General features: G+C 35.3%; 1 pseudogene; it reads left to right on the top strand.

Annotated features, from left to right (window-relative positions):
- The window catches only part of LOC113184936 (electron transfer flavoprotein-ubiquinone oxidoreductase, mitochondrial pseudogene), a 47420-nt pseudogene extending 25155 nt beyond the window's left edge, over window positions 1-22265 (top strand).
- Window positions 22266-22594: the final 329 nt, after the last annotated feature.

Below are 22594 nucleotides of genomic sequence, written 5' to 3'. Positions count from 1 at the left end.
CTAGGAGGAAGAGTATAGGACACTCATGGTTCGTTTTCATATGGGAGACATAGGGCCTTAGTTTTCTGTATCAGATTTACATAAAATTTTACATAAAATCATTTCTAGACCTAAAATTATAGAGAGGTATCAGTCATCATTAGAACATGGAAACAAGCTGTTCCTCTCATAGTTCATTTGTCAGCCCTTGCCATTCAGTGTGTTTTACACACCTTTTTTATTTAATAGTGACAAAGGCATATTGACATTCAACATTTTTTTTCACAATAGAAAAGTGAGTTTTAGAGATGATTAATGATGATCATGAGGAAACAAATGGAATAAGTTTATCAAGAGTTTGAGCACCATTCAAACTCAAGGATCCTGATCTATGTTTTTTTCCTACTATATTATGGCTATATTCTTAGAGTTATTTGGTTAATGGGACTAATGAAAATACGAAGTCCAGGAAATGTGTGGGAACTCTGAATTTGCCCTACTTTTGTTTTCTACCCTTCAGACAATAAATTATTCTCTAAGCAATGGCAGGGAAAAGATATAATTTGAAAAGGCACATCTCATTAATTGTACTGCAATTTCCTCTTCCTTGCCTATCATATTAATGCAATTTAAAATTCATAGCAAGTTGAGCCTCACCCAGGAGAAAAAATATAACATTTTCTATTTTTATTATATGTATAAAATCTCACTATACTAGGTGTTTAATTTTATTCCATTTCATGAGAAATTGAGACTCCTAATTCATTTTATTGATGAGAAAATGGAATTGAAAGAAGTTAATTAATTTGCAAAGATTACATAATTAGTAATTAAAGTGGAAGTTAGCTCCAAAGTCTGTTTCAGAAATTCTTGCTTAAGTATTCTCAATTCTTCTTTTTCCCAGGTAACTTCTATGCAAAATTTCCCTTGTTTATGACTCTCTAGAGAATACCTCCCACTCTTCAGAGCTCCATCATACAAGGCAATAGCTATATAATACTGTGAAGAGTTCTGCTTGCTAGAGAAATATCTTACTCTTTTCCACACTAACTATGCCTACATTTTCTTCAAAATACAGTATCTGACATAGTAATTAAGGTAAAGCTTTCAAGGTGAATCACACTAGGTGCAGATAATGATTATTTTTTCCTATCACAGGAACTTAACAATTTAGATCATAGTATGTTTAAAGAATTTTTGGCAAATGCTTTAGGAAGAAAGGCCCTCAGTTGTTATGTTCATGTTTCCTTCTCTGTGTGAGAACTGGTTTTCCTTCAAAATTGTCTATAACGGGTATTTGTGTTACTTGCTGTAACTGGCCTCATAAAGCAGACAGGGAAGGGACTTGTTCTAGAAGCTGTACCCAAGAAGGTCTAATGAGGTAGAAGTTAAGGATAGGTCTCCATGGGCACCAGTATTAGAGATGAAACTGGGAAAATCGAAACCAGGTTATTTGTTCAAACACATAGAACAGTCTTGAAAATAGGGAAGAAGTAAGTGGGTTGAAAAAAACAGAATAAGAACATGGTTTTAAATGCTAAAAGAGTCCTGAGTCTTGGAGATGGAAAGAAATAGTCTTGATGGCTTTGTTTTATTAGTTAATTGCATTTGTTGAGAAGAAATGATAAAGGAGAAAGAGCAACACACTGTTTTCATAGGGCTTACAAAATGGAAAACTATGTCTACTAACTAGAATTTCAAAATTTGATTAAAACTAGAGATTTTAGAGAATTTATGGAAAATGTTTCTTCAAGATCAATATGTTGATCATACATTCTTAGGAGAAAATGGAGTTAGCCATGTACCATTAGACATAGCACAATGAGCAGAAATTATGTAAGCAGAGAAAAACAAAATAAATGAAATAAATGTGCTCTAATAATTATATTTTCCTATTTCAAGAATTATTTATTTTAGTTTTTGTGTGTCTCTTGATGGCAAATGTTTCATAAATCAGCACTGGGATTTCTTTGATGATAGAAATAGATCTGGAAAAATATATACATTTCCAGTTATGGAGACCATCTTTAACTCTCCATTAAAATGAGAAAGTAGTATTTCCTTGATATTAATTAAGGCTTTTCTTTGAGAGAAGTAACATTTGCTAATTTCACATTTTCAGGAGAGAGATGCAAAGCTCATTATATACTTGGAAGTAATTGTTACTATCAACCAAATTCATTAAGTGAATATTCTTAGGAGTTAAAAGATGTCTAGATAAGTTTTTAAACAAGAGACATGGACTGATATCAATTTTAAGTATCCATAATTTTACAAAGAAATTGTGGCATTCATTTGAATGGAGGATATTGTCATTAATCATTCCTTATTTAGAATGCACCCAAAGCTATATATTTATTTTATTTTTATCACAAAACAACTATAAATATGTGTTAAATATATATCAACAGTTTGGTACCAAAATCAATGTGTGCTTGTTATAGAAAATATCAGACCTCAGTCTTTCTGAGAAATATAGTTTCTAGTTTCTTCATTATATATTAAATCTCCTAACTCTGCCAAAAGTGAAAGTGAATAGGAATTTAGACAACAGTGACTATAGATTTCCCTGGAGGTATTCATGAGACTGAAAAGCAATTGAACTTCAACAGAAATAAAATAATTTTATTGTCAAAGATGAAATCCAGTTTTCCTTAGACAACTGAGAGGGAAAGAAGACTTAGTGGGAAAAGAGGTACATTAACAGGAAAGAAAAGACACTATAAACAAAGAAAAAGGAGAAAGAAAGAAAAAATTCAAGGGAAAGGGTACAGAAAGACTAAGATAGGTTCAATTTAAAATTGAGCCTAGTCTATCATTTCCTTCCATCTACCCTTTTTTCTTATGATTTGATCAGGTTGTAATTATCTTCTTACTCATTGGAACCTCAGAGGTGACCTAGATGTTCCACCAGAACCCAGGTTTCTCTGCTTAACTTTCTTCTTACAAAGTCAGAATACTGTCCATTTTCCATAGTGGGGTGAAGGTGACACACATCCAAAGCCCAGAACTCAGGAAGGAGGGAATTCCATGAAGATGAAATCAACATAGTCCCGTGATCCTGTGAAGCAATACAAAAAAAGTACCCACTGTAGATGGTTAATAATGGAAAACCTTTACCAAAGTAATATTAATAGACTCCTTAGGCTTAGAATATTCAATTAGTGGGTTGAAGGTTTATTAAAATTTTATACACCCCCAAATAAACAAATATCATTAGAAAGAAAACAAAAATAATAATAATTTATCACAAAATATGTAAATAAAGAATTAATGGGAGGGCTAGGGATGTGGCTCAAGCACGCAAGCGCCTGGCATGTGTGGGGCGCTGGGCTCGATCCTCAGCATCACATAAAAATAAAATAAAGATGTTGTGTCCACCAAAAACTGAAAAATAAACATTAAAAATTCTCTCTCTCTCTCTCTCTCTCTCTCTCTCCTCTCTCTATCAAAAAAAGAAAAAAAAATAATGGGAAATAGTTGTCATACTGCTTCCATTGTTAGACAAGATAGAAAAAAATTAACATCTCTTCTTAAGAAAAATTAAGAAAGATAAGAAAATTTAAAGGTTTATTTTAGTAGAAATGAGAGACAGGACCATGGAAATTAAAAGATATTTAAATCTGTAGATTAGAAGTAGCTTACCTTTAATAAGACTGTAATAAAGCCATAACTGAAATGCTATAAAAACATAGGTAAATATTAAGATACACATATGATAGATAGATATAAGTATAGATATGGAATTAAGTTTTTGATCTGCTCAAATGTACCAATTTAGGGGAGCTCTACTGGTGTAGTTATTATTATTATAAATGATCTTGATGATAACATTGTACAATTCTATTATCAGACAGGAAGGTAGATATTTTATCTACTTGGACATTACTATGTTTTATTGTTCATTTAGTTCAAAAAACATGCTTTCCTTGCAGAGTATAAAGCTCACAGTCAATCTAGGTGGATTTTATTTTCAACATATACAGAGGGCCTCAACTCTCAAATTTTCTGAAATATTTCCAGAAATAGCTCTTTCGGTACTCAATATGCCTTGCACTTCAATCAAATTTTTCAACCTGAGGCTGAATAAACACATCATAGTCCAAGGACACATGAATATGCAAACAGACCCAGTGAAGCCCAGGAATCCATCCCACAGCCTCTGCATCTATCATCCCTAAACAGAACTTATCAATGACTCTCACCTTCTGTGCTTTTTGCCCTTCTTACAACTCAGAACAAACTAGAGAAAGGCAAATACTACACAGCGGAAGAAATCACATAAGATGGCCTACGTTCAGTCCACCTAACCCTAGCTTCTTTGTATCAACAGCCTCACTCAGAGCAGATCCAAAGCCTTCCTTGTTTGCTCCCCTCAATAAAATGCCCTCCCTCCAAGGCCCACTTTTGTGTGTTGGCCAATCCTGAGTGATGGGGCAGACTTCCTTGCGTGGCAAGCTGGTGTTCTCCGTTGGATTATCTTCATTCATTTTAGAAGGCATTCCCTCTAAAATCTGGAACAAGACAGGGATGCCCTCTCTCACCACTTCTATTCAACATAGTTCTTGAAACACTAGCCAGAGCAATTAGACAGATGAAAGAAATTAAAGGCATAAATTTAGGAAAAGAAGAATCAAACTAGTACTATTTGTTGATGATATGATCCTATACCTAGCTGACCCAAAAAGTTCTACCAAGAAACTTCTAGAACTAGTAAATGAATTCAGTAAAGTGGCAGGATATAAAATCAACACCCCAAAATCAAAGGCATTCCTGTATATCAGTGACAAATCCTCTGAAGTGGAAATGAGGAAAACTACCCCATTCAGAATATCCTCAAAAAAAAAAAAAAAACTTGGGAATCAACCTAACAAAAGAGGTGAAAGATCTATACAATGAAAAATAAAGAACCCTAAAGAGAGAAATAGAAGAAGACCTTAGAAGATGGAAAGATATACCTTGCTCATGGATAGGCAGAATTAATATTATTAAAATGGCCATATTACCAAAAGCACTTTATAGATTCATTGCAATTCCAATCAAAATCCCAATGGCATTCCTTGCAGAAATAGAAAAAGCAATCATGGAATTCATCTGGAAAAATAAGAGACCCAGAATAGCTAAAGCAATTCTAAGCAGGAAGAGTGAAACAGGTGGTAGCACGATACCATATTTTAAACTATACTACAGAGCAATAGTAACAAAAACAGCATGGTACTGGCATCAAAACAGGCTGGTAGACCAATGGTACAGAATAGAGAACACAGACTAATCCACAAAATTACAACTACCTTATATTTTTTCTTCTTTCTATTTATCAAATTAGAGAGGTAATGGCATAGGTGTGTTATAGCAGCTAAGGCTGCTATAACAAAATGCCATAGATTGGACAACTTATTCAACAGCATGAACTTATTTCTTGTGACTCTGGAGCTGGAAGTTCAAGAACAGAACTTCAGAATGGTGGGGTTCTTGCCAGGGCTTTTCCAGGTTGCAACTGACCATCTTCTAATATCCTCACATGCAGGAAAGAGGACTAAAGAGCTTTTCAGGTCTCTCATAGGGTCTCTCATTAATCCCATGAATGAGGGGGTCCACCCTTATGACTTAATGACCTCTCGATGCCCCTGTCTTCTAACAGTGTCAGAGTTAGGATGTCAACATGTGAATTTGAAGGGATACAAATATGCACTCTATTATCTACACTGTATTATCTAAAAAATGTCTTTTGTGCAAACACTTAGGGAATTAGAAAGCAAAGCTATGTCCTTGGAGCTAGACTTTTCCTGCAGTCAAGGTGAAGTTTTGTTTTTGCTTAATCATTCATTTGGAAATAGGTAAGATTTTATGACAATTCTAAGCTCCAACAATAGATTCTTCTCAATTTCTTTCTGTCATTAAAAACCAGGACTTCATCTTTCCCTGCTTCACAGAACTAAAGCCTGATAATTAGAAACTCTGCTAAGGATCATCAAAAGTTTCAGTTCTGTAGAATAAATTCTGTTATTTATTTTGTTTCTTTTCCAAGTGTTTGATTTTTAAAGTGTAGTCTCACATACTATTTTTTTTTGTCATTTTACAAATTTATAATTTTTGCACTTTCAGTGTGTGGGTGTGTGCAAATGAACCCTATGTGCTTCTGTTAATTTTCACACTGTTTTCTGCTGTGTTCCTGCTGGGATGCTAAAATCAACTTAGAAAAAAATGTCATTGCTGCTACCTGGGTATTAGAGAAATATTTTTTTCACTCACTTATAGGAAAAAAAAAACGCTTTTAACAAAACAAAATGACTTACATTATATTCTTTTACTTCAGACTTCTGGATTAACAAGGATATGCTCCAGTACTAACACTGTGATTCAAATGATGCTCCATTTGATAGATCATCAAATGATGATCTATAACAAATGGAAAGAACGTCCAGTTTATGACAAAAACATTTATAAGAGAAGAGATTTATTTATACTGTCTAAGCATTGATAGCATTTTTGCTCTTTCTCATACTGAACCCTTTTAATATTTATAAAATATTTATTTAACGAGGTTCTGGATGTTGCTTCGTGATTGGAAAAGATGGAGCAAACATGTTTAGGTGCTTCATTACTATAGCAGGCGAATAGGGGAGGAGTTCAGCCCTCAGTGAAGGAAATGGCTACATGTGATCCCAGAGTTCTAAGTTGCCAGTAACATTTCTGTAGAAAGATGATGGCATGTTCTGAAGATTCCCACATTCCCCTCCCTGAGAAAACCAAACAAAACGTAAAACAAACATGATGCAGAAAAAATATCTACAAAACCCCCCAAATTTGTGACGATGGTCAGAAACTTTTGAGACAGGAAAACACAAAGTAGTAAGTAACAAATATCCTGCCAGGAAGAGCTGGGAATGATGAGGGGGCCTCAAAGGGCAGACATATTAATTTTTTTCTTCTTAATTTTAATTGATTACATATGACAATAGGATTCATTACAATTCATATTACACATATAGAGCATAATTTTTCATATCTCTGGGTGTACACAAAGTAGAGTCACATCCTTTGTGTCTTAATTTACTTATTTTATTAGAGCATTATAGTTATAATTAGTAGCTGGGTTCCTCCTGATAAAATCATACATGCATGGAATCTGATCAATTCCATTTCAGTCCCTGTTTTTCCCTCCCTTTACTCCTTCCCTCAATGTCCTCCTCTCTACTGATCTTCCCCTTGCTCATCCATTATCCATCCTTGATGGGTGCTTTCCACACAAACACACAAAGGAAAATTTCCCCATGATATACTAATATATGCACATAAAGTCTTTTTTAAAATTCATTCTGTATTTGTTCCTCTTTCTTATCCCTTTTCCAACTCTCTCAATCTCCTTCTAATCCGCTGTTCTTCCCCATATCTTTATAGAATACAAATAATAATAAATGCTAGTGAGGATGTTGGGGAAAGGTACACTTATAGACTGTTGGAAGGTATTTTAGTCATCTTTTTTGCTACTGAGACCAAAAGACCCAAAAAGATCCATTAGAAGAGGAAAATTTTACTTGGGGGCTCATGGTTTCAAAGATCTCAGTCTGTAGACAGCTGGATTTATTCCTCAGGGCTTAAGGTGGGGTAGAACATCATGGTGGAAGAGTGGAAGGAAACAGTTCAGGGAATGATCAAGAAGCAGAGAGAGACTCCACAGTCCAGATACAAAATATATACCCCAAAGGCTTTCCCCCATTGCCCACCTCCTCTTGACACATCCACTCAGTTAATCCTCATTAGGTGATTAACTCACTGATTGGGTTAGAGTTCTCATAATCCAAAATATTTCACCTCTGAATGTTCTTGTGCTATCTCACACATGAGTTTATGTGGGGCACCTAATAAACCTGTAAAGCCACTCCACTTTTTATAGCAAATAATTCACAATAGCCATATTATTGAATCAGCCCAGACAACTCTCAATAGATGCATGGATAACGAAAATGTGATATATATATATACACAAGTTTTATTCAGCCATAAAGAAAAATGAAATTATAGCATCTGCTGATAAATGGATAGAAATGAAGAAGATCATGCTAAATGACTTAAGCCAGACTCAAAGAATCAAGGGTTGAATGATTTCACCCACATGTGGAAGCTAGAGCAAAACAAAGGAAAGAAGTGGAGGGGTGGGGATTTGATGTATTTGTTTTGATGGAACAAAAGCTTAAATATTGCAAGCAGACAAAATTAAGTTATAGAGAATCAAAGATGATCATAGAAATTAATAGAGCTTATCTCCTTTAAATGGGGGCACACATGGGAAAACCAATAGGCAGGGCAGAGGAAAAAGGAAGAAAAACTACACTGGTAAATCCAGAATTGGTGTTCTTTAGAATGTACCAGCAGGAAATACACGTCCTAATGATTTAGTTACTATGAACAGTGTCTGAATCAGCCATTGAAGTTCTCCTAAGTTGGGTACCTTATGGGATTCAGAAGACAAGGAGAAGGTACACAAATGCTGTAGCAAGAATGCATTGATTCTTACCCCTACTAGCTTTCTAAAAATCCAGCTTGTGTAGAATAAAGCAGCAAAGCAAGTACAAACACAGAATAATAAAAATGGATGAACAACATGAAAGAGAACTCAAAAGTCTCCTATCTATAAAAGAATATATCAGAGAAGTAAGCATGAGCCAGATGAAAGCTATAACCTAAATTTTAACATAAAGCAAAAATTCTAATGAAGTTCATATACATATACATTTATGTATTATATTCACAGAAAATGTGTATATGTACTCAATACATATGCATATTTGTTCATATATAGATGATAGAGCAAACAACAAGAGAAACTAAAAAAAATTCTGGAACTCAGAAAATAAATTGTGGGGGAAACCCCAGTTAATAGATGAAGATGAAATAATAAGAAGTACAGGGTAGAATGGACACATGGATTTGGATAGTGTGTTAGCCAGTATTTCATTTCTGTGACAAAAATACCTGACCAGGATAAACCTAGCGGAGGAAAAGTTTATTTGGGGCTCATAGCTTCAAAACATTTCAACAAATGTTCTGGTCCCGAGGAGAGGCTGAACATTTGACAGAAAAGCATGGTGGAGGAAAGCTGTCAGTTCATGTCAGGCAGGAAAGAGAAAGAAAGAGAGAGAGAGAGGGAGAGGACACATGGGAAGACAAAATTATTATCCTCAAAGGCTCACTCTGAGTGATCCATTTCCTCCAGCCTCACACAACTTGCCTACAGTGCTACCCAGTAGCCCATTCTAATTATTAATTAATCATGTGGAATAATCCATGATGATGAGGGTACAGTTACTACCATTGCCTAAAATCCCAGGTTCATGGTGGACTCCAGATGATCATTGTTAGGCTCCCTTGCTGAGGCTTTGTGTGGGCTGTTTTTAGTGTAGAGTCAAGGTCATAAACACTCTGATTCAGCACAGGCTACTCAAAGTCATAAACATTTGCTTGTGAGCATGCAACCCTGATGCAACCTGCTGGTCGTCTTTGTCTGGCCTGCGTGTAAAAGGGCCTATGGAAATAGGGCTCACATCTGGGGGCAAAATGGAATGAAACTGGCTGGGGCCTGAATCTGGCTAAAGGTTGCTGCCTCATCTGAATAAAGCTTGTCCACTATTCCAACTGTATCTTGCATCTTCTTCTACCTGCTGGGATCCAGAATCTTTTTCCTAGATTTGAGCTTTTGCCCCAACAGGGATCTTGCTTTCAAAACATGAGCTTTCCTGGAGACATTAAAAATGTAACCCATAACAGTAAGTAGAAAAAAAAAAGAGCAAAATGAGGGAAACAATGATAGTCAAACAAAAATTAAAAAAAAACCAAACTAGATAGTTAGCCCTCAAAATAGAAATTTCATATCCTATCCCATACACACAAGGGAACAGAACAAACTTAAACTATAATTGAAGAAAACTTTTCTAAAGCAAAGAAAGACTAAACCCATATATTAAAAGGAAGCTCCATGACCAGGGAAATTTGACTTAGAACAGTTAATACAAAAATATATTGTAAGAAACATTGGAACTTTAAAGTCAAACCTATTTTAAGAAGACAAGCAAATATATCAAAACTCTTATAATAAAATAAAAACAGCTTATTATAAAACTCCAGAGTTCAATTTTAGACATCACTGGAACAATACCTGCAAGAAACTGAAAGGAAAAGATGACAAGTTAGAATTTTATGTCTAGGCACATATTTCTATCAATTTAAGTGGTACTACAAACATCTGATTATTAACAATTCTGTAAATATTTTTTCCAATGATCTCATTGTGAGAAAATAGTACAAGATAAACTCCAACTGGTCAAGGGCTTGAGAAAACTACAATAAAGATCCAGTGATGAAGGTAGAGGGTATTTAACTATAGGTCTAGAATAAAAGTAAAGGCCAGAGCAGAATTATCAGAAAGAAATGTAAATGTTGCAAACTATAAGGCTGTACATCTAACAAAAGCACAACAATTTGAGGGATATTTAAAAAGTAAAATAAGCCCAGTTTTGCCTCATCCCTATGAACTGCAATTAAAAATCTTCTATTTCTTCAATAACAAATTCTTTACTTTTCAATGAACTATGGAAGAGAGACTATTTAAGTCTGTACTCAGAGGTGCTGATTTGTCCAATTCTTTTTGTTGTTGTTGTTGTACCTGGTTTTCTTTCATATATTCTAAATATATGCTATTAACTGAAAACAAATTTATTATTTTATCACTCTTTGGTAGAGTGGTTCTCTGCCATTGCTAAATATTGCTCTTTATCTATATTGATACTTTTGATAGTTCCATCTGCTTTCTGAGAAAATAATACAGTCTTCTTGTGGTTACATGTGATATCTTTTTTTTTTTTTAACTTGTAACCTGTCTCCAACACTCTCTTGCAAACAGTTGAGTCTTGCTAGTGTGGTCAATGTGATAAACCCTCTATTTTACTTGAAGAGCTTAGTCTATTTATATTTAATTATTTATATGCTTGTGTTTTACCCCATCATCTTGCTATTCTTTTTCAATTCTTTTTTTTGTATATATATTTTTACCTTTTTTCAAGAGTTCTTTAGATTTATCTAATTAATTCATTAATATTCCATTTTTACCTCCTCCTTTGGCTTTATTTTACTCTGTACCTGTATTTATCAGAGAATTCTTGAGGTCTTACATGAATCCTTCACTTGTCACAGTTCACCTTCAAATAATATTGTAATGTAAGACTATTTGAAAAAGGCTAAACATGGTACTTTTATTTGTACCTTCTCTTCTGGTGCTGTTTTTGCCATGCATTTTAGCTTCTTATATGTTATAAACTTCATGGTTCATTTATTTGTTAATTAATTTTGCTTTGAAACATTACTAGTTAAAAGATGAGGGAGAAAAAAAAAGTTCTGTATAGTTAAAATTCCTACTGTTCTCTAGACTTTCATGTAGATCCATATTTCAGCCTGGTAGTATTTGAGAAAGTTCCTATGTATTTCTGTTGGGGAAGACTTCTCCTGGGCATTAATTCCCTTGGATTTGTTTAATTAAAATGTCTCTATTTTGCCTTTCTTTTAGAAATTGAATACTAGGCTGAAAGATAAATGTTTCTTGTGGCGTTCTAATGATGCCAGCCTATTGTCTTTTGATTTGCATTTGTGATTAGGAGATAAAATTTGTATCACTGTTTTGCCATATATAATATGCCTTTTATTCCCCTTGGTTAATTTAATAGATTTATTTTAAATACATCTTCAACAATTTATGGGACAGCATCAAAAGACCAAATCTAACAGTTAATGGGATAGAGGAAGGCACAGAATTTCAAACCAAAGAAATACACAATCTCTTCATTGTGATAATATCAGAAAATATCCCAAGCATGAAGAACGAATTGGAAGACCAAATACAAGAGGCTTACAGGACACCAAATCTACATAATTACAACAGATCTACACCAATGCACATTATAATGAAAATGCATACAGAATAAGGACAGAATCTTAAAAGAGATTCTACTAAGAGAGAGGATTCAGATCATATGTAGGAGGAGACCAATTTAATCCTCAAAGCCATCCTGGAACAACATATACCAAGCTCTGAAAGAAAATAGATGCCAACCAAGAATCTAGGCTGTCCCATAATTCTTGGATGTTCTGTTCATGGTTTCTTACTATCTTCACTGTGTGGTCAATTATTTTCCAGATTGTATACTTTGTCTTCATTATCTGAAGTTCTTTCTTCCAAGTGATCTAGTCTGTTCATTATGCTTTCTATTGAGTTTTTTATTTGATTTATTGCATCCTTCATTTGAAGGACTCTGTTTTCTTTTCAGAGTTTCTATCTCTCTCTTGAAGTAATCTTTTGCTACCTGTATTTGCTCTTATCTCTTTGTTGGAGTGATCAAGTTTTGCCTGTATTTGCTCATTTAGGTCATTCTTTAATTTGCAGATCATTTTAATTATGAACGCTCTGAACACCTTCTCTGACCCTTCATCAACTTTGCTGACCATGGGTTCTGTTGTTATAGTATCCTGGTTTGTTTGGGGCACTTTCCTCCCTTGTTTTTTCATGCTGTCTATGTGTCTTCCTTTCTTGCAATGTGGATCTGAGATATTACAGTTTCTTCCTTATTTTCTTGTAGTACCCGTGCATATTGTCTGTATCTCACTTTGATGTTGGGTTTCCAGACCCTGCTGGTGTCCCTCAATATATGCTACTGCATCTAAAGGCGGTGGTGGCAATAGCCAAGGTAAATTGAGATAATAGTTAAGATACTTCAAGATGGAATCAATGTCTTACAGAAATGTGGCTGAAAAGGTGGGCCTCACACTCTCTTTAGGATGCCTGCTCTGAGATGTAGCTGCTTCTAGGCCCTGTCTGCTGTCAAAAAGTTAGAGACTACCGCATGGCAAAGGCTATGATGATACTGCAGTGTCCCAACGTGAAAGTGGGTTAGGCTTAGGCTCTCACATGTGTGGGGGACAAACTCAGATGTATACTGAACCTAGGTCCTGCAGAAGACAGTGTGGATGGATCTGGGCCAGATCTGGGTTCCTGAGTTAGTCTGCTGGTCAGAAGAAGCAGTCCTGTTCTAGAGGCTAGGCTCTGGCAGGTGTCGATCCCATGGGTGAAGTTGGGCCTACTGTAAGCCTGGGTCCTGTGAGGGCTGGTGTGTGTCAGTTCTATGGTTTCTTTATTTGTTTGTTTTTTTTTTTATGTGTTTGTTTGTTTAGAAGATCAATCTAGTTACTCCTGCTTGTTTTCCAGGACCATGTGCCTGAAATATGTTTTTATCATTATTTTACCTTCAACCTGTGGGTGTTTTTGTCTGTAAGATGGGTCTCATGTAAACAACATAGTTGGATTTTTGTTTTTGATCCATTCTGCTAATTTGTGTCAGTCAGTTGGGTAATTGAGACTACTAACATTATCAATTACGATAGATATGTGATTGTGGCTTTCTGACATTTTGATTTTTTACTACATTTTATTCTATCTAGGTCTATCTAGGTTCTAAGTTAGTGGATTCTTCTTCTATTGAATTTCCTCTGTGGATTTGGGAACTATTTTTTTAGTTCTGTGCAATGTTTATCTATGAGTATTCTTTGTAGTGTGCTGGTTTGGTGCTCATGAATTCTGTTATTTAATTCTTGTCATGGAATGGTTTTATTTCCTCCTTGAATTTGAAACTGATTTTTGTTCTGTATATTAACCTTGGATTATAATTATTTTTGCATAAGGTTAGGAATATCTCATGGATTTTAGAATCTGGGTAAAACAAAGTAGAAGGGAGCCTCATTATATTCCCTCTAAATGTGACCTGATACTTCTCTCTCACAGTTTTTAATATTCTTTCCTTGTTTTCTATGTTAGAAATTTTGATTATGATATGTTTTGGTGAGATTATCATTTGACTCATTCTATTTGGGGGTCTTATAACCCTCCTGTACATGGACATCTATCTTGTTTCTGATATGGTAGAAGTTTTCTGTAACTATTTCATTGAAAATAATTTTATGCCTTTAGCTTGAATCTCCATGTTCTCTTCTATCGCAGTGACTCTAGTGTTTGGTCTGTGAGAGTTGACCCAGAAATTTTGTATATTCTGGTAATGTTCCATATTTTTCCTTACTGCCTTCTACATATTTAAGATCATATTGCCTGTATTCAGTGCTTGAAGTTCTGTTTTCAAGGGCTGAAGTTTTTTTCCTACACTATCTAGTCTGTTTTTGATGCCTTCAAGTGAGCTCATAATTTGATTAATCTTGTCTTTCATTTCTAGGAGTTCTCTTTGGTTTTTCTTTTCACTGTTTCTATTTTTTTTAAGTGGTGTTTCATCTCCTGTAATTTCTTTCTTAATTCCTTAGATCTTCTTTTAGTTCATTGATCATTTTGATATTAGTTTTTTATAATCTTTCTCTGGGTTTTTGTCTACCTCAATTACAGTGAGTTTTTTTGTTGGGAGTTTGTGGAGTTGGGGGGATTTGTTTGCCTGTTTTGTTATGTTCTTAGAGTTATTGGTCTTGCACATCAATTAAAATGGATTCCTCTAACTCTTACCTCTTTATTTTTTGTGTGTGTCCTTTTGTGTATAGTTATCTTATTTGTTCTAGAACTTCTATTTGGTTTGATGTTTGAGTAGATGACAAGGGGTGGATCTAAGTTTCCTGTCTTATTATTCCTCCATGGATCTTTGTTGATGGCTTGGGTTTTATTTTTTGTCTCCTTTCTTCTTTGAGTAGGAATAATGTGAGGGAATGTTTAGTTCTGCAGCAGAATCTCTAACCTGTGGACTTTTAGTGTCTCTGTAGGTTCTCAGTACCTCCCATAATGGGGACAAAATAAATGATAGTAACAACATTTGCAAACAACAAATAGTAAATAGTGTTAAATATCCAGAAACTATTATGAAGTCTTCAACATTAATTACCACCAATAAACAGGAATGGTGGATTCAGTAATTGTCAACAGTGAAAACAATAACCATGAACTAGGTATGGCTTTAAAGAAAATATCAGGTTTCAACCAAATCATCCAAAGCAGTAATGATTATATAGCACTTAGTGGGGGCAGGTGCTATATCATCAATTTAGTTCTGAATAATGGTAAAATACATTTAATTGGGGGAAAGGGGAAGGTGTTAGGAAATTTGAAAATACACTTTCAGAAAATGAACAAAGAGAATGCAGAAGAGCAGTAGCAGGTGATGTTCATATAGAGGAATGGGGGAGATAGAAGAAGTGCAGTATTGGAAGACAGTGAGAAAGAACAATAAAATCATGCCAATAGCAGAAGGTAAGATTGAGAGAGAAACAATAGAAATAAAATATTGAAAGTAAAATGAGAGAAAACAAGACAAATAAGTGTATGTATATATGTCCCTGAAAGAATCAGGACATCCAGAATTCAGATACTCACTCTCACAACACACACACACACACACACACACACACACACACACATACAGGCACACACACACACAGAAGGAATAAGTAAAAGACTATCAAAAAGAAAAGAAAAAAGTGTGTGTGAGTGTGTGTGTGTGTGTGTGTGTGTGTGTGTGTAAAAGAAGAAAAAAAATCTAATATCATGCTGTAAACTGAAGGGACCTTCTCCACTGAAGTGGTCAAAATATTTGACTGGAATGAGGGGTCAATGTCTATGTTCAGTAGTTTTTCATCCAATTATTCTTACTAAAGTACCCCGATAGAGAGAGCAAGGGATGCAGGAAGTTAACCCCTTGCTGTTAATTTGTTGTTCTCTGAGTTACCAGTTGGCGTGGCCTAAGAATGAAGCTGTTTCATATAAGACTCAGTCTTTCCTCTCACCAGTATGAGGTGGGTTAAAATGTACAGTTGGTTTGCATTGAGACCCTTCTTAGCAGCTCTGCGGACACAGCTGGTGGCCCTGAGACCTACTTGGGCTTGAGGTCTTGTTGGGCTAGGGTGATAGGTGTCTTCTTTGGAAAGACTAGGTTGATCTGCCCCAAGATCAGGTCTGTGGGTTTAGTTCTCAGGTGCCTACCAAGAACTCCAACAGTGGTGCAGGGGGCCGATCCAGTACTCAATTGTACCTAGGATCTGGGCCTTCCTAGTTGTAGTTCCTGAGTATACTCCTTCCCGCCTGCTTCAACTGCCAGATGACTTTGGCTGGTCACTTGAGCTGCCTGATACAGAGGCTCCCCTTTGCCATTCCAACTGCATTCTCCCTAGGTACAGTCTACTCCACACTAATTTCTCTCACTATATGCTGGACAGGCCCGATGTCCCACACTAGGTGCCTGAGGGATATGGTAGTTGTGTGGGGGTTTTTTCCTTTTTCTTTTTCCTGATTTTCAGAGTCCTACTGATGTCAGGGTACGCTGACTCCAAGATGGCTCTTGCCCCTTGAGCCAGTCAGGATACAGCTCTTGCATTTACTTAATACCTGAGTGTGTTTGTCAAGGACCTGTACTGTTTGCCCCTCTAGGTTCAGATAAGTTTAGACAGTGTTTTTGATCTCAGATTTCTCTGCACTGCGATGGGCCCCCTGAAATGTGGCTTTTCTAGTCCCCCTTAACTTGCCTGTAGTGTGTCAGCTCCAGTAGCTGCTGCCAGTGGCTTATTCCTTCATTTTATTTTATCCAATCTTCTGAGTCTCTAGGCTGCTTTGAGCATTCAGTATTAGAACCCAGAGAAATCCCTCTTTCACTGAGAAGCTGTGTATCTGCTACCTTGGTCTCAGGTGCCCTTACTATCCAAAAGTCTGATAATATTTTCCCTCTAAAATAGTTCTATTTATCTTTCCATTCTTTAGTTACTTAGCAAAAGCCTTGACATCCTCTTTGCCTTCTCTCCTTCTTTTACTTACCCCATCTCATTCTTCAGGTAAACTTCTGGCTACACTGTGAGCATGCTTCAGAAATCCAGAGATGACCTCTTATTCCATCTTGTACTACTGAACTTAAATCAGGCTACTGTAATCTCTTACTTGGATCATTACAAAAGTCTCCTATCTATCTACTCTCTTTGCTTTGAGCCTTGTCCCCATAATCTTTTTTCAAAATAAAAGAGGTAATTTTTTTAAATGTAAAGTCATATCGTGTCATGTCTCTACTTGAAATATTCCAGTGGCATGACAAAGAAAGGTCAAACAAAGCCATTAAAATTATTTCTGAGGCTTCAGAAGATCCCATCCTTCCAGAATATTTCTCTTTTCTCTCTCTTCTTACCAAACTTGCCAAAAATTTACAAGATTGTCTCATTCCCCTTCATATCTTTCTCAAATGTGACCAACTCAGTGAAGCCAATTGTAACCATCATTTTAAAAGTCACTCCTTTCCCAATAATCCCAAGATCCACTACTTTTACCTATTTTTCTTTTTAGTACTCTTCAACTTCTGTTGAAACACATACTTTTAAATTACATAAGAGAAGATATACATCTACCTACCTTTTATCCACTGATCTATCTGAAGTATGAGAATACTATCTGGTTAGCAGTAGGCACTTGGCATGTTGATGAATATTTATGGAATGAATGAATAAAGAAAACATCTAGTATTAAAGACAAGAAGAATGTAAACCCAAGTAAGCTTTTGAGGAGTTCCTTGGGGAAATGTACTGTGTTAATTAAGGATCAAGACAGCATCTTATCAAATATGATTAACTAATGAAGTTAAGTCTGGATAAAATTAACAGTAAATTATTTTTGTAGTTATTGAATACAAATCATTTAAATCTTTTTAGGTGTAACATGAATGGTGAAGAAAAGGGAACTGACAAATATTTAATCCAGAGACTTTTTGTAGAAGTCTCCTTCCTAAAAGAAAAACCTAAATATATGGCTCCATAAGGAAGGAAGATATGGAGATGGAAAGAAGTAGGAAAGCACTTAGAGACCCAGGGGTGCTCCACAGATTAAAATCATCTCTACAACCAACATTGAAGGAGTACAAGATTAAACAATGAAAATCTGATCATGGGATAGAAGGGCTCTGATCTCCTGAGTGCTTCACAGAGACTCATGGTACACAAAAGTTTCAGTCTTTTAAGGCAGGTTATACCTGCTCAATAGAAGGGCAGAAATTCTAGAAGTGGTCACTTGTTGCCCACTCTCTCCTGCCTTCACACCACCAATGTACTACACAAATGCAAGTACTGTTTAAAATTTATTTTTGAAAGTAGGTACAACAACAGTTTTTTTAAAATCTCTAATACTTTTTCATGTGCAAAGTTCTTGGTTTTGCAGCCCAATTAAGAATTAGCACAGACTTTATATATTAATTGTAGGTGTGTGTGTGTGTGTGTGTGTGTGTGTGTTTGTGCACTTAGAAATAAATAAAGGGCTGGCTTACCATATGCAGTATGTCTGGCTTGAACTTATGGATCAGGTTAATAACTGGCATTTTATATGATGTTATCTCTTATCCTGTCTCTTGCTTTGGCAGTTGTACTACAGTATGGATAACTGAGTTCACTAGTTGAATAGAAAGTTATATATGGAATTTGTGACATGACTTTTAAATTTGCTGATAATACCAAAGTAGTCTGGAAAATTGAAAGTTTTGGGGCACTCTGAACATGTTCAAAGATAACTGAGGAAAAATCATCAATCCCGTGTATCACTGTGACACTAACCTTAGCAAATAGAAATTTAAACTTTACCAAAACTCAAAAGAATATGCATGAGTCTTTTTTAAAATAACCATTGACATATCATAATTTTCATATCAAATTGTCATAGTATTTGATTAATTTGGGGGCATACTTGTTATTTCAATTAAAGTTGTAATACCAAGGTTTGTATGAAAATTTTTAAATTTTAAATTCTCTTAAAATTACTAAAATTAATACAGTGTTTTTCATATGGCATGAACATTTTTAGCTATCTGAGGTAGAAATTTGATTCCATGCATGATTTTATGTTTGAGAGTGTATAAGTTAATGCAAATATATATGTTGAGAGGATTAATTCACATCAGAGAGAGTCATAGAGAGAATGGTCTATAATGTGCAGCCATGTATTTGGAAGCAAGCCATTCTTACTTTTCATTACTAATTTCATAAAATTAATTTCATGTACTATTGGATAGTAAAAACAAATAAAAACACCTAACATCGAAGTACCAGTTAAGTAGTGGTGTCTTTCAATTGAAAAAAAGAGGACAATTTTATTCTAAAGGCCAAGTTAAAGATAAATACATGCTCTAGGCAACAAAGACGCTTTTGAATAGTTAAGAAGGTGCATGCCTGTAATCCCAGCGGTTCGGGAGGTTGAGACAGGAGGATTGTGTGTTCAAAGTCAGCCTCAGCAAAAAGTGATGTGCTAAACAACTCAGTGAGACCTTGTCTCTATAAAATACAAAATAAGGCTGGGGATGTGGCTTGGTGTTGGTTGCATCTGAGTTCAATCCCTGGTACCAATAACAACAAAAACAAAATGAAGAAAAACATATTTCTTCACAGATGCATTTCCATGTGTTAACAGATCTTATGATGGATAATCTTCCCTGAAGATATTTTGCTTTAATAATGTACATCGGTCATCGTTGACAACACATACTTGTTTTCAGTGTATAAAAAGAACCATGCAAACATCCTATCTAAACACAGTTATTCACAGAAGATTTTTAGACTACATAAAGTGTCCAGTTTATTTTAAAATAGGAACCTGGGATAATTTCCATGACTTAACACACCTTTATGAGTCTCTCACAAAATGTTCTTATGTATTTACAGAAAATTATAAACACATGATACACACATCAAGTGTACATGATAGTTTGATGTTGTTTTGAACTTTACATAAGAATATTCATGTTTAATTATGTAGAAAGATGATTTGATTAATGGGTGCCGAAGGAATTGTCCAAATTATATAAAGCAACTGCTTCCTCATGGGTATTCAGAAGTGAGTTGATGCATGGAGGTGATGAAAACCAAGGTATCACCATCTAACAATTGCTAGCTATGTGACCTTGGAGAATTTCATGTGAACTTTTCTTTGAATGTTAGTTTCCTTTTGAAATGTGAAGATGTCTATTCAACAGATAGAGCTGAGAAGACTGAAAAAATGTGTTTCTAGTATGCTGCACCACAGGGTCCATCCAAATTTCTCTACAAACAGTGATTTTTATTTTTTCCCAATTTTCTCAGTGATTTCATTAACTTGGGAAATCAATGTTTGAAGTCTTTTAAGAGTTGAAGAATATTATTATTATTCAAGCGACCTTTATTGAATTATATTTTGGTCCCAGTGTTGGATGAACTTAGGAAAGAAAAGGTAAAGGGGAGACAAATGTGCTTTGCTTTTATTTTTGAAAATATATTTTAGTGAGAGAAAATACTATTATGTTCATCCATATTTATGAAAAATAAATTGAACATTTAATACTGCATTTAAAGCAGTTGTGAAGTCAGTGGAATAATTATGAAGGCCTTTGCTTTCTATAGAGAAATATTCTCAGAGGATAAAAAGAATCAGTCCAATCTAACACAGAACAAGTTTTCTAAGAAGCTTTCAAATTATGCTCTCCAATGTCCTTCTATTTAGTAAGGTCACAATGAAAATATTCTAAGTTTACCTATTCTATAGTTAGCACATTAACTTAAACATGTTACATATAGAGTGAGACCTTATGCATAATGTATAGTGTAAACACATTTCGGTTTTGGTATTTCCTTGGTAAGATGGAGGAATTCATTTATAGGACTCATTGAAAAGGGTTTAATATATGAAGCATTTAAAAGATGTTGAGATTTGAGGTATAACAGAAGTTGAAGACCATCTTGTAGCACAGAGAGGTAGATAATTTTTCTTAATTTTTAAGGCATGAAAGCAATGACAGGCCCGGCAGGACAGCTTGGCTAGCCGCATCAACATGTTCAAAATGATCAGAACTTTCTCTGTCCCACACCACGGAAGAACTTGTCTGAGGCTCGCGGAGGGCGCTGGACCTCTATGCCAAGGCGGCGCGCCATCACCTGCCAGGATACACCTACTCTGGCTAAAGTTATGATGTAGGAATACAAAAGGATGGCGCACCAAAGACAGCGTTTGAGCGGGGACTAGAACTACATGCCAAAGTCACAGTTTTTGTGGAGGGTTGCCTTGGACACCTAGCCAAGCAACTATACAAGAAATTTGATTTGAGGGCCATTTGTGATCCTCAAACCTAGGGGATTGGACTGAAGGAGTTATGGATTATTGATGAAAAGAAGTGTAAACCTGGGAGAGTGGATCACACAGTTGGATGGCCCTTGGACAGGCATACTTATGGAGGCGCTTTCCTCTATCATTTAAATGAAGGTGAACCCCTAGTAGCTCTTGGTTTTGTGGTTGGTCTAGACTATCAAGATCCTTACCTGAGTCCATTCAGAGAATTCCTAAGGTGGAAACATCATCCCAGCATTCAGCCAACATTGGAAGGTGGGAAAAGAATTGCCTTTGGAGCCAGAGCTCTCAATGAAGGTGGCTTTCAGTCTATACCAAAACTCACCTTTCCTGGTGGTTTACTAATTGGTTGTAGCCCTGGCTTCTTGAATGTTCCCAAGATCAAAGGTATCCATACAGCAATGAAAAGTGGAAGTTTGGCAGCAGACTCAATTTTTCATCAACTAACTAGTGAAAATCTCCAATCAAAGACAATAGGACTCCATGTAATCGAGTATGAGGACAATTTGAAGAAATCTTGGGTGTGGAAAGAGCTGTATTCTGTTAGAAATATAAGACCTTCCTGCCATGGAGCATTGGGTTTATATGGAGGGATGATTTACACTGGAATATTTTACTGGATATTGAGAGGAATGGAACCATGGACCCTAAAACATAAAGGTTCTGACTCTGATCAGCTTAAGCCAGCCAAAGATTGCACAACTATTGAGTATCCAAAACCTGATGGACAGACCAGTTTTGACCTCTTGTCATCTGTGGCTTTAAGTGGTACTAATCATGAACATGACCAGCCAGCACATTTAACTTTAAAGGATGACAGCATACCTATAAACAGAAATCTATCAATATATGATGGGCCTGAGCAGCGATTCTGCCCTGCAGGAGTTTATGAATTTGTACCTTTGGAACAAGGTGATGGATTTCGGTTACAGATAAATGCTCAGAACTGTGTGCACTGTAAAACATGTGATATTAAAGATCCAAGTGAGAATATTAACTGGATGGTGCCCGAAGTTGGAGGAGGACCAGCTTATAATGGAATGTAAACTGCAATTTATTTCATTTCAGGTACATTTACATTTAAAATGTAAATGCATAGCAAACTAACATTAAAATATTTAGAAGTTAACAAGTACCCTTCACAAAATAACTATTGGTGAAATAAATGTTTTATACTATATCTATGTAAAATTGCCCCATAAAAATTATGAAACATTTTCCTCTTACAATAAAACTAAAAAAAGATGTTGAGAATATTTTTATGTTTGAATTAATTACATGTTTCATCAAAGATTTGTTTCTGTATATTTAGAACTGGAGAAAATATGTACAATTACATACAATTCTGAAACACATTTTAATCCTGAAGTCCAATTTAATATATTAAAAATTATATCACTAGAAAGAGAGAGATAAAATTTATTTCACTGTTAAGATTGATTTCTCCATCTATTACTTTTTAAAACCTAGAGATGC

Source organism: Urocitellus parryii, chromosome 9, assembly GCF_045843805.1.
Source record: "Urocitellus parryii isolate mUroPar1 chromosome 9, mUroPar1.hap1, whole genome shotgun sequence".
Classification (NCBI taxonomy): Eukaryota; Metazoa; Chordata; class Mammalia; order Rodentia; family Sciuridae; genus Urocitellus; species Urocitellus parryii.
This window is presented reverse-complemented; position numbering and strand designations above follow the sequence as displayed.